The sequence below is a fragment of the Oncorhynchus nerka genome, linkage group LG7 (genome assembly GCF_034236695.1).
Source record: "Oncorhynchus nerka isolate Pitt River linkage group LG7, Oner_Uvic_2.0, whole genome shotgun sequence".
Classification (NCBI taxonomy): Eukaryota; Metazoa; Chordata; class Actinopteri; order Salmoniformes; family Salmonidae; genus Oncorhynchus; species Oncorhynchus nerka.
In genome coordinates, this window is record NC_088402.1 from 9,619,432 (window position 1) to 9,638,002 (window position 18,571).

At 48.2% G+C, this 18,571-nt stretch overlaps 1 pseudogene; it reads left to right on the top strand.

Moving 5' to 3' along the window:
* Nucleotides 1-15,064, top strand: part of LOC115131238 (alpha-taxilin-like) — a 35,229-nt pseudogene extending 20,165 nt beyond the window's left edge.
* The last annotated feature ends 3,507 nt before the right edge of the window (nucleotides 15,065-18,571 follow it).

An 18,571-nucleotide genomic window follows, 5' to 3' on the forward strand; every position in this document is an offset into this window, starting at 1 on the left:
CGGGTGGGGAGAGCGGCGTGCGTGCGTGGTTACGAGTGGGGAGAGCGGCGTGCGTGGTTACGAGTGGGGAGAGCGGCGTGCGTGGTTACGAGTGGGGAGAGCGGCGTGCGTGGTTACGAGTGGGGAGAACGGCGTGCGTGCGTGGTTACGGGTGGGGAGAGCGGCGTGCGTGCGTGGTTACGGGTGGGGAGAGCGGCGTGCGTGCGTGGTTACGCGTGTGGAGAACGGCGTGGGTGGGGAGAACGGCGTGCGTGCGTGCGTGGTTACGGGTGGGGAGTGTTGCGTGCGTGGTTACGGGTGGGGAGTGTTGCGTGCGTGGTTACGAGTGGGGAGAGCGGCGTGCGTGGTTACGAGTGGGGAGAGCGGCGTGCGTGGTTACGAGTGGGGAGAGCGGCGTGCGTGCGTGCGTGGTTACGAGTGGGGAGAACGGCGTGCGTGGTTACGGGTGGGGAGAGCGGCGTGCGTGCGTGGTTACGGGTGGGGAGAGCGGCGTGCGTGCGTGGTTACGCGTGTGGCGAACGGCGTGGGTGGGGAGAACGGCGTGCGTGCGTGGTTACGGGTGGGGAGTGTTGCGTGCGTGGTTACGAGTGGGGAGAGTTGCGTGCGTGGTTACGAGTGGGGAGAGCGGCGTGCGTGGTTACGAGTGGGGAGAGCGGCGTGCGTGGTTACGAGTGGGGAGAGCGGCGTGCGTGGTTACGAGTGGGGAGAGCGGCGTGCGTGGTTACGAGTGGGGAGAGCGGCGTGCGTGGTTACGAGTGGGGAGAGCGGCGTGCGTGCGTGGTTACGAGTGGGGAGAACGGCGTGCGTGGTTACGAGTGGGGAGAGCGGCGTGCGTGCGTGGTTACGAGTGGGGAGAGCGGCGTGCGTGCGTGGTTACGAGTGGGGAGAGCGGCGTGCGTGCGTGGTTACGAGTGGGGAGAGCGGCGTGCGTGCGTGGTTACGAGTGGGGAGAGCGGCGTGCGTGCGTGGTTACGAGTGGGGAGAGCGGCGTGCGTGGTTACGAGTGGGGAGAACGGCGTGCGTAGTTACGGGTGGGGAGAGCGGCGTGCGTGCGTGGTTACGGGTGGGGAGAGCGGCGTGCGTGCGTGGTTACGGGTGGGGAGAGCGGCGTGGGTGGGGAGAACGGCGTGCGTGCGTGCGTGGTTACGGGTGGGGAGTGTTGCGTGCGTGGTTACGAGTGGGGAGAGTTGCGTGCGTGGTTACGAGTGGGGAGAGCGGCGTGCGTGGTTACGAGTGGGGAGAGCGGCGTGCGTGGTTACGAGTGGGGAGAGCGGCGTGCGTGGTTACGAGTGGGGAGAGCGGCGTGCGTGGTTACAGTGGGGAGAGCGGCGTGCGTGCGTGGTTACGAGTGGGGAAGAACGGCGTGCGTGGTTACGAGTGGGAGAGCGGCGTGCGTGCGTGGTTACGAGTGGGGAGAGCGGCGTGCGTGCGTGGTTACGGGTGGGGAGAGCGGCGTGCGTGGTTACGAGTGGGGAGAGCGGCGTGCGTGGTTACGAGTGGGGAGAGCGGCGTGCGTGGTTACGAGTGGGGAGAGCGGCGTGCGTGGTTACGAGTGGGGAGAGCGGCGTGCGTGGTTACGAGTGGGGAGAGCGGCGTGCGTGCGTGGTTACGAGTGGGGAGAACGGCGTGCGTGGTTACGAGTGGGGAGAGCGGCGTGCGTGCGTGGTTACGAGTGGGGAGAGCGGCGTGCGTGCGTGGTTACGAGTGGGGAGAGCGGCGTGCGTGCGTGGTTACGAGTGGGGAGAGCGGCGTGCGTGCGTGGTTACGAGTGGGAGAGCGGCGTGCGTGCGTGGTTACGAGTGGGAGAGCGGCGTGCGTGGTTACGAGTGGGAGAACGGCGTGCGTAGTTACGGGTGGGGAGAGCGCGTGCGTGCGTGGTTACGGGTGGGGGAGAGCGGCGTGCGTGCGTGGTTACGGGTGGGGAGAGCGGCGTGGGTGGGGAGAACGGCGTGCGTGCGTGCGTGGTTACGGGTGGGGAGTGTTGCGTGCGTGGTTACGAGTGGGGAGAGTTGCGTGCGTGGTTACGAGTGGGGAGAGCGGCGTGCGTGGTTACGAGTGGGGAGAGCGGCGTGCGTGGTTACGAGTGGGGAGAGCGGCGTGCGTGGTTACGAGTGGGGAGAGCGGCGTGCGTGGTTACGAGTGGGGAGAGCGGCGTGCGTGCGTGGTTACGAGTGGGGAGAACGGCGTGCGTGGTTACGAGTGGGGAGAGCGGCGTGCGTGCGTGGTTACGAGTGGGGAGAGCGGCGTGCGTGCGTGGTTACGAGTGGGGAGAGCGGCGTGCATGCGTGGTTACGAGTGGGGAGAGCGGCGTGCGTGGTTACGAGTGGGGAGAGCGGCGTGCGTGGTTACGAGTGGGGAGAACGGCGTGCGTGCGTGGTTACGGGTGGGGAGAACGGCGTGCGTGCGTGGTTACGGGTGGGGAGAACGGCGTGCGTGCGTGGTTACGCGTGGGGAGAACGACGTGGGTGGGGAGAACGGCGTGCGTGCGTGGTTACGGGTGGGGAGTGTTGCGTGCGTGGTTACGAGTGGGGAGAGTTGCGTGCGTGGTTACGAGTGGGGAGAGCGGCGTGCGTGGTTACGAGTGGGGAGAGCGGCGTGCGTGCGTGGTTACGAGTGGGGAGAACGGCGTGCGTGGTTACGAGTGGGGAGAGCGGCGTGCGTGCGTGGTTACGAGTGGGGAGAGCAGCGTGCATGCGTGGTTACGAGTGGGGAGAGCGGCGTGCATGCGTGGTTACGAGTGGGGAGAGCGGCGTGCGTGGTTACGAGTGGGGAGAGCGGCGTGCGTGGTTACGAGTGGGGAGAACGGCGTGCGTGCGTGGTTACGGGTGGGGAGAGCGGCGTGCGTGCGTGGTTACGGGTGGGGAGAGGGGCGTGCGTGCGTGGTTACGCGTGGGGAGAACGGCGTGCGTGCGTGCGTGGTTACGGGTGGGGAGAACGGCGTGCGTGCGTGGTTACGGGTGGGGAGAACGGCGTGCGTGCGTGGTTACGGGTGGGGAGAACGGCGTGCGTGCGTGGTTACGGGTGGGGAGAGCGGCGTGCGTGCGTGGTTACGGGTGGGGAGAACGGCGTGCGTGCGTGGTTACGGGTGGGGAGAGCGGCGTGCGTGCGTGGTTACGGGTGGGGAGAACGGCGTGCGTGCGTGGTTACGGGTGGGGAGAACGGCGTGCGTGCGTGGTTACGAGTGGGGAGAATGGCGTGTGTGTTTCTAGGAGGAGCAGACGGGAGGTCTGCTAGGACAAGTCCATTGACTTACACAACTGACGTACACAAGGTGCAACTGCAGTAAATGTCTAACAATGTTCTGGTCATGTGAGTGTTAACCCCCTGTCCTCTCTCAGCACATTGACAAGGTGTTCAAGCATAAGGAACTGCAGCAACAGTTGGTGGATGCTAAGCTACACCAGGCTCACGGTTTGCTCATAGAGTCAGAGGACTGCCATCACAGAGAGAAGGACTTTGTGAGTAACAAACAGTAAAATAATATGGTTGTTTGGTGAACACTCTAGTCAACATATTCAACTCGTTTAACATTTTACAGGATGAAATCACTTGATGCATCTCGTTTTCAAGAGTGTCCAAATGAAGACAAGCTATAATTAGTCACAATAATCATATGGTAGATGGAGGTCGACCGATTGTGATTTTTCAACGCCGATACCGATTAATCAGCAGATTTTTTTAAACATTTTTTTTAGATATATATTTGTGTGTGTGTGTGTGTGTGTGTGTGTGTGTGTGTGTGTGTGTGTGTGTGTGTGTGTGTGTGTGTGTGTAATAATGACAATTACAACAATATTGAATCAACACTTTCACTTTAACTTAATATAATACATAAAATCAATGTAGTCTCAAGTATATAATGAAACATGTTCAATTTGGTTTAAATAATGAAAAAACAAAGTGTTGGAGAAGAAAGTAAAAGTGCAATATGTGCCATGTAAGAAAGCTAACGTTTAAGTTCCTTGCTCAGAACATGAGAACATATGAAAGCTGGTGGTTCCTTTTAACATGAGTCTTCAATATTCCCAGGTAAGAAGTTTTAGGTTGTAGTTATTATAGAAATTATAAGACCATTTCTCTCTATACCATTTGTATTTCATATACTTTTTAACTATTGGATGTTCTAAGAGGTACTTTAGTAAGGCCAGCCTAATCTTGGGAGTTGATAGGCTTGAAGTCATAAACAGCGCTGTGGTTCAAGCTAAGAGCTGCTGGAAAACGCAGTAAGGTGCTGTTTGAATGAATGCTTATGCTGCCTACCACAACTCAGTCAGACTGCTCCATCAAATCATAGACTTGATTATAATGTAAAAATACACACATAAGAGCCTTTGGTCATTAATATGGTCAAATTTCGAAAACAAAACGTTTATTATTTTGGAACCGAAAAGTCAAAATATTGCTGTTACATTGCACAACCTTCAATGTCAGAATTATGTATAATTCTGGCAAATTAATTACGTTCTTTGTTGGGAAGAAATGATCTTCACACAGTTCTCAACGAGCCAGGCGGACCAAGCTGCTGCATATAACCCGACTCTGCTTGCACAGAACGCAGGAGAAATGACACAATTTCCCTAGTTAATATTGCCTTCTAACATTAATTTATTTGAACTAAATATGCAGGTTTAGAAATATATATATATTTCTTTGTTTCGCAAATGCGCTTTTGTTAAATCATCACCCGTTTGGCGAAGTCGAAGTAGACTGTGATTCGATTTTTAATTGAACAGGCACTGCGTTGATTTAAAAATAAATCTTTGCTTTGCTGTACTGAAGGCTTTACCCTTTTGTCTGTTAGACCAGCCTCTCTGGTATTCATTTACTGTTTACACTGTTCCCAATAGTCAGATGTTGTATTTATAATAATAACCTTTTCCTTTATCTCCTAATTGTTGTTATGATTTTGTACTTATATAGGCTTCCTGTATCAATAAGTCGTTTATTTATTTGTTCGTGTCATCGCACAGCGTAGGAGTCATTCATGATTTAGAAATGCAATCAAGCATTTTAGTTTTTGCAATAAATAACAAAGCGACCGTTGAATAATTAGCTTAAATAATAAATAGGCCCGTTCCATTTCGGAAATTGCATTCATGAATTAATGCGACTTTAACAAAAATATATATTTGCTGTAATAAAGGCTTTTTTTTTTTTTTAAAAAGTTACAACTGACTCGCTGGTTCGCTTCTTATTTATTTAGTGTTTACATTGTTCCAAATGTTCAAATGTTATTGTAATCTACACAGCACCTGTTTGGCACACACAATATGCACACACTGCTGGCTCCTTCCCTTTTTCTTGATATCAAGTGTTTTCCACAACTAGTCACATTTATTCCACGCATCTGACATTCCCTTTACCTACTGAGCAACCAGTAAACATTCCTGTTTCGAGTGTTAGTGTTCCGAGTTTGTTATAACCAATTTATTGACGTGATTATGATATGCTACAGGTCACATGCTGTCGTGTAAAGAGAGCGAGGGTTGAGTCAATATTTTTCCTAAACAAATGAGGGATTTTGGTTAACAGAACGTTTCAGTTTAGAAATGGCTCTAATTATGTTACAGCTCCAGTAACACTGGACAGCGAGATAAATACTGTTGATGTTCTGTGTCGGTCGCTCTAGCAGGGAGGAGAGACAGACAATGGGTGCTAATTGTTTTGGTTTTTAGACGACACAGCAAGTCTGAGCCCGGCACAATCAAATAAATTGCGGTCGGACTCCCTCTAGTCATTTGTGTGCCTTGATTATTTAATCAAATCGTGTGCTTAAAGCATCAGACAAACTCAGTGCATATAGTTGATTTGATTAAAACCCAAGATAAATACACGTTTAAACATTTCGACCAATCGATTGGTCAAAGGAAAAGATGACTCTTGGTAGACCCAATATGTATTTGGAAAGCCCTAGTCTCTTGTCTCTCCAGCTGCTGAAGGAAGAGGTAGTTTCAGACGATGGGTTAGGGTTGGTCTCGTGTCTCTCCAGCTGCTGAAGGAAGAGGTAGTGTCAGACGATGGGTTAGGGTTGGTCTCGTGTCTCTCCAGCTGCTGAAGGAAGAGGTAGTGTCAAACGATGGGTTAGGGTTGGTCTCATGTCTCGTGTCTCTCCAGCTGCTGAAGGAAGAGGTAGTGTCAGACGATGGGTTAGGGTTGGTCTCATGTCTCGTGTCTCTCCAGCTGCTGAAGGAGGTTGGTCTCGTGTCTCTCCAGTGTCAGACGATGGGTTAGGGTGGTCTCATGTCTCTCCAGCTGCTGAAGGAAGAGGGTGTTGGATGGGTTATTGGTCTCTCCCAGCTGCTGAAGGAAGAGGTAGTGTCAGACGATGGGTTAGGGTTGGTCTCATGTCTCGTGTCTCTCCAGCTGCTGAAGGAAGAGGTAGTTTCAGACGATGGGTTAGGGTTGGTCTCATGTTGTCTCGTGTCTCTCCAGCTGCTGAAGGAAGCGGCAGAGTCTCAGAGGATGTGTTAGGGTTGGTCTCATGTCTCGTGTCTCTCCAGCTGCTGAAGGAAGCGGCAGAGTCTCAGAGGATGTGTTAGGGTTGGTCTCATGTTGTCTCGTGTCTCTCCAGCTGCTGAAGGAAGAGGTAGTTTCAGACGATGGGTTAGGGTTGGTCTCATGTTGTCTCGTGTCTCTCCAGCTGCTGAAGGAAGAGGCAGAGTCTCAGAGGATGTGTTAGCTGCTGAAGGAAGCGGCAGAGTCTCAGAGTTGGTCTCATGTTGTCTCGTGTCTCTCCAGCTGCTGAAGGAAGAGGTAGTTTCAGACGATGGGTTAGGGTTGGTCTCATGTTGTCTCAGTGTCTCATCTCAGCTGCTGAAGGTAGAGGTAGTGTCAGACGATCTTAGGGATGGTCTCATGTTGTCTCGTGAGCTCTGAAGGAAGCGCAGAGTCTCAGAGGATGTGTGAGCTCAAACAAGCAGGAGGTAACTCAAACCTCTCTCTCTAGAACTGTAGGACAGAGTGGATGCTCTACGATAAACATCCTCGCTGTTTCTGCTGAGCTGTAAAGGTAATATGTGAATGAACTCTCCTCCCTTCTGTTTCCCCTCTGTTTTCCTGTTTCCCCTCTGTTTCCCCCCTGTTTCCCCTCTGTTTCCCCCATGTTTCCCATTTCCCCCGTTTCCCCTCTGTTTCCCCCGTTTCCCCTCTGTTTCCATTTCCCCCCTGTTCCCCCTCTGTTTCCCCTGTTTCCCCTCTGTTTCCCCTGTTTCCCCTCTGTTTCTTCCTGTTTCCCCTCTGTTTCCCCCTGTTTCTCCTCTGTTTCCCCATTTCCCGCCTGTTTCTCCTCTGTTTCTCTCTGTTTCCCTCTGTTTCCCTGTGTTTCTCCTCTGTTCCCCCTGTTTCTCCTCTGTTTCTCTCTGTTTCCCCTCTGTTTCCCCTGTGTTTCTCCTCTGTTCCCCTGTTTCTCCTCTGTTCCCCCTGTTTCCCCCATTTCCTCCCTGTTTCTCCTCTGTTCCCCCTGTTTCTCCTCTGTTTCCCCTCTGTTTCTCCTCTGTTTCCCCTCTGTTTCCCCTCTGTTCCCTCTGTTTCCACTCTGTTTCCCCTCTGTTCCCTCTGTTTCCCCTCTGTTTCCCCTCTGTTTCTCCTCTGTTTCCTCTCTGTTTCTCTCTGTTTCCCCTCTGTTTCCTCTCTGTTTCTCCTCTGTTTCTCCCTGTTTCTCCTCTGTTTCCCCTCTGTTCCCCCTGTTTCACCTCTGTTCTCCCTGTTTCCCCTCTGTTCTCCCTGTTTCTCCTCTGTTCCCCCTGTTTCTCCTCTGTTCCCCCTGTTTCTCCTCTGTTCCCCCTGTTTCTCCTCTGTTCCCCCCCTGTTTCCCCCTGTTTCTCCTCTGTTCCCCCTGTTTCCCCTCTGTTCCCCCTCTGTTTCTTCCTGTTTCCCATCTGTTTCCCCCCGTTTCCTGTTTCCCCCTGTTTCTCCTCTATTTCCCCTCTGTTCCCCCTGTTTCTCCTCTGTTCCCCTGTTTCTCCTCTGTTTCCCCTGTGTTTCTCCTCTGTTTCCCCTGTGTTTCTCCTCTGTTTCCCCTGTGTTTCTCCTCTGTTCCCCCTGTTTCTCCTCTGTTCCCCTGTTTCTCCCTCTGTTCCCCCTGTTTCTCCTCTGTTCCCCCTGTTTCTCCTCTGTTCTCTGTTTCTCCTCTGTTTCCCTCTGTTCCCCCTGTTTCTCCTCTGTTCCCCTGTTTCTCCTCTGTTCCCCTGTTTCTCCTCTGTTTCTCCTCTGTTTCCCCTGTTTCCCCCTGTTTCCCCCTGTTTCCCATCCGTTTCCCATCCGTTTCCCCTCTGTTTCCCCTCTGTTTCCCCTCTGTTTCCCCCTGTGTTTCCCCTGTTTTCCCCTGTGTTTCCCCTGTGTTTCTCCTCTGTTTCCCCTGTGTTCCCCCCCTGTTCCCCCTGTTTCTCCTCTGTTCCCCTCTGTTTCTCCTCTGTTTCCCCTCTGTTTCCCCCTGTTCCCCCTCTGTTTCCCCCTGTTTCCCTCTGTTTCCCCTCTGTTTCTTCCTGTTTCCCCTGTTTCCCATCTGTTTCCCCCTGTTTCCTGTTTCCCCTGTTTCTCCTCTATTTCCCCCTGTTTCCCTCTGTTCCCCCTGTTTCTCCTCTGTTTCCCCTCTGTTCCCCCTGTTTCTCCTCTGTTTCCCCTCTGTTTCTCTCTGTTTCCCCTCTGTTTCTCTCTGTTTCCCCTGTGTTTCTCCTCTGTTTCCCCTGTGTTTCTCCTCTGTTTCCCCTGTGTTTCTCCTCTGTTCCCCCTGTTTCTCCTCTGTTCCCCCTGTTTCTCCTCTGTTCCCCCTGTTTCTCCTCTGTTTCTCCTCTGTTTCCCCTCTGTTTCCCTGTTTCTCCTCTGTTTCTCCTCTGTTCCCCCTGTTTCTCCTCTGTTTCCCCTCTGTTTCCCCTCTGTTTCTCCATCCAGCTGTCCTTATACACAGAGAAGTTTGAGGAGTTCCAGACGACTCTGTCCAAGAGCAACGAGGTGTTCACCACATTCAAACAGGAGATGGAGAAGGTGAGCCTGTGTGCGTGTGTTTAAAATGGAGGCGCACCCATGTTTGAGTCCGCAGACCTGCCAACCTACACACAATTTGAGGTCAAAGTGCGCTGGTACGAAAAACGATCCAGTGAATAGGATTCAAGTTGGCACATGGTTGGTTTTTGACTCAACTGTCTGAAGTTGGAGCTGAGCCAATCAGAGGACTTGGGCGAAAGGGGGAAAAAGTCTCTATCTCTCCAGGCGGCCCCCCCATAACCATGGTACTGTTTTCTCCCTGGGTGACGCCTCTCCACTTTGTCTGTTGACACCACTGATGTGTGAGGGGAAAATGGAGAACAAACTGTTTGCCGAATACATTTCCCACTATGTATGCGTGTTAAGTTACGCACATACCCCAGGGTTTACCAAACTCTGTCCTCGGGATCCCCAAGGGGAGCACGTTTTGGTTTTTGTCCTAACACTACACAGCTGATGTAAATCAGCATCAAGCGTTGATTATTTGAGTCAGTTGTGTAGTGTTTATGGTTAAAAACCAAAACGTGCTCCCCTTGGGGATCCCGAGGACCGAGTTCGGTAAACGTTAACGTAACCACTGAGCTCTTTCCTAGTTAGCTCCTTCGCTAAGGCTTCATTACGACAAAAGGTAGTGAGCTACGGCGTTTAGTCTACTAAGCGAGAACCTTCTTGCCCGCACGTGATCTCCGCGAAGACGGTAGTAGGCGAGTGCATTGATGAGCCAGGAAACGTGCGGTACTTCGGTGCGTGGATGGAATCGGACATGGCAGAGAGCTGTTCCGCTGAAATACAGACCTTCAGAAAGTGAGGTTAAACTGTTAAAGATTAGCAGAGTTGTGTTAATGAATCAGTCCTCTGGAGGTCAACACAGTAGGCTGCTAACACGATGTCATAATAATCAGGTCACCCATGACGATGAGGCATGTTGAATGAATGGTAGCCTAGTGGTCAGGGCCCGGGTGGATGAGGTCAGGGCCCGGGTGGATGAGGTCAGGGCCCGGGTGGATGAGGTCAGGGCCCCGGGTGGATGAGGTCAGGGCCCGGGTGGATGAGGTCAGGGCCCCGGCTGGATGAGGTCAGGGCCCCGGGTGGATGAGGTCAGGGCCCCGGGTGGATGAGGTCAGGGCCCCGGGTGGATGAGGTCAGGGCCCGGGTGGATGAGGTCAGAAACAAGCTCGTATAGCCCTAGTTCAGTTGTTTCACATTCCAAATATCCTTTATAATACAGTAAGCTAGACGACTACATTACATCCAGTAATTGAATTATCCTGAATTTTATCGCAAAACAAAATGAAGAAGCCAGTTTACATTTTCACCCTATACGAGCTTGTTTCTGACCTCATCCACCCGGGCCTGACCTCATCCACCCGGGCCCTGACCTCATCCACCCGGGCCCTAACCTCATCCACCCGGGGCCCTGACCTCATCCACCCGGGGCCCTGACCTCATCCACCCGGGCCCTGACCACTAGGCTACCATTCATTCAACATGCCTCATCGTCATGGGTGACCTGATTATTATGACATCGTGTTAGCAGCCTACTGTGTTGACCTCCAGAGGACTGATTCATTAACACAACTCTGCTAATCTTTAACAGTTTAACATCACTTTCTGAAGGTCTGTATTTCAGCGGAACAGCTCTCTGCCATGTCCGATTCCATCTGCATAAAGACTCCTATATTATTTCTACGCTGTTCCTCTTCATGTTCGTCTCCCAACATCAACTCACTGTATGTGAAAATTGTGTTGTTTTTTTATAAGATACAGGAAGATAAGTGTTTACAGTGACATCATCAATCAATTAGTATGCAATGCCTCCTCATTGGTTAAAATCACACGATGCACACTGTCTTTGGGAACACTTGTCTTCCTCACTCTTCTTCACTACAAAACATAGAAACGTGCTGTTTTCACATGTTGATATTCTGTTGGTGCTGGAGGTGATGAATATGAAGTTGGAAATTATGAAATTTCCCTTTTTTTAATTAGAATAATCATGAACCCTAAATTTAACCTAGAATAATCTGGACTTTTTATTGAGACCACCTCAATGTCATTTATGATCAAAACATAAGACTTCTGTGTTGGCTACTACATTGTTTGATATAATTTAAGATGCTTTGTTTCAGGAAATGGCAGGTTTAAACTTCTTTTTTTTTCGAGAGAGAGAATTCTTCCAACTTCCTGAGGGGGAGGTTGACTGACCCCTTCTGGACTCCCCCCCCCACCCCAACCGTAGGCCTACAGAGGCTTCATGCCCATAGGGGGGACATGGCCATTCAGATTTGTCCTGTTAAAATACTACAAGTCACAAGTCACCTAGCAATTTTATGAAGTAGGCTTTAGCTAGCACAGATAGGTTCCCAACCTTATAACTCAATACCCAGAAGCCATTTCATGCCATCAATCAAGTTAGAGCAGCTAGCTTGTCTATAAAAAAAACAAACATTTAAAATAAGGTAACACTGTCATTGTAAAAAGTAATTTGTTCTTAACTGACTTGCCTAGTTAAATAAAAGTTAAATTAATAAAATACACCAACATGAAGTCTCTTAATAGGAGGTTGGGCCAACCACGAGCCAGAACAGCTTCAATGCACCTTGACATAGATTCTGCAAGTGTCTGGAGCTCTAGTGGAGGGATACAACACCATTTTTCCACGATAAATTCTCTCATTTGGTGTTTTGTTGATGGTGGATAACGCTGTCTCAGGCGCCTCTCCAGAGTCTTCAACAAGTGTTCAATTGGGTTGAGATCTGGTGCCCTGAGACGGCCATGCAAGATGGCTTACCTCGTTTTCATTGGGTTGAGATCGGGTGCCCTGAGACGGCCATGCAATATGGCTTACCTCGTTTTCATTGGGTTGAGATCGGGTGCCCTGAGACGGCCATGCAATATGGCTTACCTCATTTTCATTGGGTTGAGATCGGGTGCCCTGAGATGGCCATGCAATATGGCTTACCTCGTTTTCATGCTCATCAAACCAGTGACTGCTCGTGGCCACCCTCATTTACTCAAACATGGTCATTTATTTTACCTGTAGTTACCTGTATCTTAGCTGGCATGCCTGCTGTCAAGGTTGGTAGACTTTAGAAAAGCCAGCTATAACTACATGTATTGAATAAGACTCACATTCCTTTCAATCTGTTACCCAGATTTGAGCAGACATGCAGAGCAACATAATTAGTGTATTTTTTAAATATATTTTTGTTAATAACCAATATACGGCTTCGTTCGATATGCAGAAAAATAGACATACTTTTAGAATGAAACTGATCATGACTCTGGATTGCAGAAAATAAGCTGTTTCAGGTGTTAAAAAAAGAAGCTAAATTCTCCAAATTCCTGATCACCCCCCCAGCCATCCTCATGTACTTTGTGATTATACATTTCAGTGTATTTCTAGTTAGCTGCTGAGGGGCAGCCAATTACCAATTACCCATAAGTCTGTAGACTACTGAGGCAGTCTTCTGCCAACATCATTATTAGGCAATAATAAAAAAGGTGCCAAATGATGTGTGCAGTGTGGGTGTTGTGGGGCTGGGGGTGCCGCCGCCGCACTGAAGTGGTACTCGTTTAAAAAACGATTCCCGGGTTGGCAGGTCTGTCTATCTTTGTTGTGGTCATGTGACCCTGTGTGTGTGTCCGTAGATGACAAAGAAGATCAAGAAGCTGGAGAAGGAGACGACCATGTATTGTTCCAGGTGGGAGAGCAGCAACAAGGCCCTGCTGAACATGGCTGAGGAGGTAGGCTGGACTCGGGATTTGAATCACTGAACATGGCTGAGGAGGTAGACTGGACTCGGGATTTAAATCACTGAACATGGCTGAGGAGGTAGACTGGACTCGGGATTTAAATCACTGAACATGGCTGAGGAGGTAGGATGGACTCGGGATTTAAATCACTGAACATGGCTGAGGAGGTAGACTGGACTCGGGATTTAAATCACTGAACATGGCTGAGGAGGTAGGATGGACTCGGGATTTAAATCACTGAACATGGCTGAGGAGGTAGACTGGACTCGGGATTTAAATCACTGAACATGGCTGTGGAGGTAGACTGGACTCGGGATTTAAATCACTGAACATGGCTGTGGAGGTAGACTGGATTTTGAATCTCCGAATGGGTCTTTTAGATTAATGTGAGTGCATTTTTGTTTTGTTGTGAAAAGTGCAAGGTGTCTGTCTGACTGACTGTGTTTGTGTTCCCTAGAAAACTCTGCAGGAGCGTGAGTTTGACAGCCTCCGGGGGAAGGTAGCGAGACTGGAGAAGCTTTGTCGGGCGTTGCAGAACGAACGCAACGAACTCAGCAAGAAGGTACAGGGCCTTAGCGCCGGCCCCGAGGACGACACCAGCCCAGGAGATGAATCCACCTCCCTCCCCCCCATAGACTCCCAGGAGCCCAGCCCAGACCCCGACACCACCACCCCTAGCTCCCCCACACCCTGCTGCCACTTCAGCCCAGAGTTGGACACTGACAACCAGGCCTGTGCAGCCTCCCTCACGGCCCAGGAATGAAACCTCTCGCCTGGGCAACAACGCTCACACTCTCCTCTTCACCAACCAACTTCCAGCCTGCAAGCCAAGCCACTACTAACATAGGCGTTAAGAGTGCGGGTCTGTGTAATTCCCTCAAGAATAAGATGAAGTTGTCCCCTAACCACAGATCTAGAATCAGTTTCCATTTCGTCCATCCTAACTAAAAACCCAATAGGGCGGTGCAAGAGAACCTGATCCTGGATTTGTAGTCGGGTAGCAGCTTCTACTTACTCTGGTTCCCCCCTGGAGAGCTTCTACTTACTCTGGTTCCCCTGGAGAGCTTCTATTTACTCTGGTTCCCCTGGAGAGCTTCTACTTACTCTGGTTCCCCCCTGGAGAGTTGAAGGTGATGTCAGTCAGGGGAGGTTGTGCCGCCTTGAAGGTTCTTATCCTGCAGGGTTTTTTTTTTTGTCCTTTCCTTTGAGAACTCCTGTACGCAATGTTCATGTAAATCACAAGCTAAGGAAAGGCTGCTCCCCAATTGGCACCCTATTCCCTAAATAGTGCCCTATATTTCACCAGAACCATATGGGAATAGCTTGTCACAATTGGCACAATATTCCCTAAATAGTGCCCTATATTTCACCAGAACCCTAGATGATGTTGGACCACAAGAGTATTTAGTAGGTGTGTGTGTGTCTCCATCGGTCTTTCTTTTGTGTGTGTGTGTGTGTGTGTGTCCGTCATACAGAGATACAGTGAAGCAGCAGATGTCTGGCCACAGTTGGACTTCAACCCAGAGCATGTAGGGATCATCACCTTCTCAGTTCAAAGATCAGTGTGTATATCTCTAGGTTGGGGATGTCGCTTTTTTTCCATTCTGTTCTAGATATCATTGTTTATCCTAGAACCAGAGGTCCAGAGCGTTAATGGATTATGTACGTATTCTGTAGGAATCTTGCGCAATCGGTGGATCTACAGAAAGTACTCTAACCAAGGGGTGTGTAATGTCTCGGAACCAACAGGAAGCTAATAGGGACTGAACTTGTCCAATATGAAACGTGTTTTCCATTGCAAAATGTTTCACTACAGCGTGCACTACTGAATACACCCCAAGAATAGAGGGAATAGCCTTGTGTTTTGGTTTGTTTCTTTATATCATGTTACACAGCAGAGTTTGTAGACTGTTTTTTGATATGTTATTTTAACACCTGTGTATCTAATGGAGAATCAGCACTATATATAGATATCAGTCAAAAAATATCCGTTTTTTTCGTCATCATTCCCACAATATGCATGTATCCATTCCACACGCTCATATTCCTTGTTTTCCAATGTCATTCTACAACATTTGATCCGATGGAATGTTTTTTTCATGCTGCCTTTCCTTGCTATCATGAGCCATGTATATGTTTAAGAAGATTCCATTAACCACTAAAACAGATATCGAAATGTACTGACCAAGGTTGGCTACCAATAATTAATGCCCGTGTGTGGGTGAGTGTACGTATCTTAGCAAGATTTGTTGAATCACAACTCGGATAGTTCGATTTGTTAATCAGGTGCAAGTAATAAAATATTTTAACTGATATATCTATGCAACCCCAGCCTCGCTATTTAGTTTTGTGGCAGTTTGATTTGACGAGAACTTAACTGGGAATGTGTTATCCCCTCCCGTCCTCAACACACTGTCCTGGGGTGTATTCACTAAGAACCAAACGTTAGGAAACAGGATGTAACCGGGAGGGAACTACCTGAATTCATCCAATAAGAAACGTGTTTTCGGTTGTAAAATGGTTTGCGAAGGTATACACTAATGAATACACACCACCAGACACTCAGTTGATCTTAACCACAGATCTAGGATCAGATTACTCTAGTCCATTCCTAACCCTGACCATTGGGAAGGTGAAACAACTGACCCTGTATCAGTGGTTAGTGGCAATGTCTACCTTCTACATAAACCGTGTAGTGTTCGAGTTGCCATGGTTATGACTCTGGTGCCGGGCGGTGTGTCACCCATACTGTTTTAAAAAAGGAAGACATTTTCTGTTCTGAACACTTGTTGAACGGGGAGTTTTTTTTTATTTTCACTATCAAGAGTTATGTCGGAGGAAGAATAGGTACGATTATTTCAATGAAAGTGTATGCATAAATTGTCTTTCTGTCGTGTACACTTGCTGTGTCTTCCATGTTTCAGATTGTAGCATTGGTCCGGGTCGGGTTCCGGGGGCTGCAGTTTGAGGAATGCAATATTTTTATTTTATCTTATTTCTTTCATAATCACACAGTTTATCGTAATCACAAGACAACCCGTATTTCTTTTGTCTCCTAAGACTGACTCACTGTATCTTGATCCTCACTGGTTTTAGAGATTCAACCATGTTGATCAATAACCAAATATTGTTTCTATTTTCCTATACTTTTGTCTTGTCCTGTCTACTTAATTACTTGCTTATTTAAAATATGTATCTGTTACGTGATTTTCGTTTTATTTTTGACCCCCAGTCGAAAGCTGCAATTTAGCTCTCCGGGATTTTGATTTAGGGTTGAGAATTATTTAACATATTTGCTGCAATTACTGAGACATTTCACCATTGACTTTGAATAACTTTACACTTCACTTGGCTAACACTGTACAACTTTTTCCAAAGACCTGTCCTGTGAATATTGTGAAGGTTTATCACATGCCATTATTCATTTATTCTAGGTTACTTTTACTCAGCGCAAAATGCGCCTTTTAGAACGTTCATGCGGTCACTGGTTTCACCGGAAGTACCAACATTAATTTCCCGCTTTCTCCCTGGTGCCTAGCAACACAAGTCCTTGTCTTTTCTTGTTTTTGGGAGAAATAACGATTACAACGGATAAAGCGACAAGGGTAAAGCTTTTGGCGATGGTGAGTATATCAGATTTTAACTTTTTTTTTAAAATATATTTTTATTTCATTAGCCACTCATCAAAGTGCTAAAGTTAGCTAGGATTTTCTGTACAATGTCAGTGTTTTATGCTAAACAGCTAGCCGCCGAGATAAGTAGTTCCTGCTACCATAACAGTGTGACGTAGTTAAGGTATGTAGCATAATGCTCAGCTGTCTCCCTGGAAAACACTTTAAATAACTACTGTGACACCTCTTAACTATTTGTCACAATGATGAAACTAGATATCCCTAATGCTGTTTATTGTTCTTCACATTTCTAGCTAAAACGGGCCCCTATGTTTGATAACCATGTATACTGAACACAAGATATAAACGGCAACAATTTCAATGATTTTTACTGAGCTATGCACACTAACAGGGATGTAAACACACTTGTGCACAACATTTTATAGAAATAACATGTTTGTGTGTGTATGGAATATTTCGGGGATCCTTTATTTCAGCTCATGTTACATGGGACCAACACTTTACATTTACGTTTATATTTTTCTTCAGTGTGGTTTGCCAGTGAATCCCATATGATGGCGCAGTTATTCCATTACCTTACAAGATGTTAAGTTTAGTTTTTTGACACTATGGGCACATAAAGGTATTGGAAATGAACTAATCATAAGCGATGGCCACCTTAAACACACTGTCATTTTGTTATTTCATAGTTTGGTAGTTACTTATCAGCTTATCAGAAGTAAATTAAATTGCTAAAATGTACTTTAAGTACAAATGTAATTTCAAGTTCCTTATATTAAGCAAACCAGACAACACAATTGTCTTTTTTATTTATTGACAGATATCCAGAGGCACACCAATGCTCAGACATAATTTACAAACGAAGCATTTGTGTTTAGTGAGTCCACCAGATCAGAGGCAGTAGGGATGACCAGGGATGTTCTGTTTAGTGAGTCCAGATCAGAGGCAGTAGGGATGACCATGGATGTTCTTTGTTTAGTGAGTCTACCAGATCAGAGGCAGTAGGGATGACCAGGGATGTTCTCTGTTTAGCGAGTCCTCCACATCAGAGGCAGTAGGGATGACCAGGGATGTTCTCTGTTTAGTGAGTCCTCCAGATCAGAGGCAGTAGAGATGACCAGGGATGTTCTCTTGATAAGTGTGTGAATTGCACCATTTTTCTGTCCAACTGTAACAAGTACTTTTCGGTGTCAGGAAAAATGTTTAATTTTCTTTGGGAATGTAGGGAAGTAAAAATAGCCAACAAATATAAATAGTAAATTAACCCCAAAAAACTACTAGAGTAAAAATACTTTGAAGTACTACTTAAGTACTTTACACCAGTGCTTGAGTACAGCTGCACTGGGGTCGGATAACAATTCTGTTTAGAGAAAGACACCGCGAAGCCGGCACGAGATATGGCTCAGAAAACGTACCTCATCCCAGGGATGATTCATGCGTTGTGCTCCGAGTTGTCCCATTATCCTAACTGTTACACTGAGAAGATTGAGCGACTGCTACAGCCAATAAGCCCTCAATCCTGACAAGTCTTCCAGTTCCTGCTGCTGAATAACATCCCCACAGCACATGCTGCCACCACCACCACGCTTCACTGTAGGGATGGTATTGGCCAGGTGATGAGCAGTGCCTGGTTTCCTCCAGATGTGACACTTGGCATACAGGCAAAATAATTAAATATTGGTTTCATCAGACCAGAGAATCTTGTATCTCATGGTCTGAGAGTCCTTTATGTGCCTTTTGGCAAACTCCAAGTGGGCTGTTATGTGCCTTTTACTGAAGAGTGGCTTCCATCTGACCACATTACCATAAAGGCCTGATTGGTGGAGTGCTGCAGAGATGGTTGTCCTTCTGGAAGGTTCTCCCATCTCCACAGAGGAACTCTGGAGTTCTGTCAGAGTGACCATAGGGTTCTTGGTCAACTCCCTGACCAAGGCCCGTTTTCTATTTGAGAATGATGGAAGTCACTGTGTTCTTATGGACCTTCATTGCTGCAGAAATGTTTTGGTACCCTTCCTCAGATCTGTGCCTCGACACAATCCTGTCTTGGAGGTCTATGGACAGTTCCTTCGTGGCTTGGTTTTGGCTTGGTTTTTGCTCTGACATCCACTGTCAACTGTGGGACCTTATGTAGACAGGTGTGTGCCTTTCCAATGTCCAATCAATTGAATTTACCACAGGTGGACTCCAAGTTGTAGAAACAT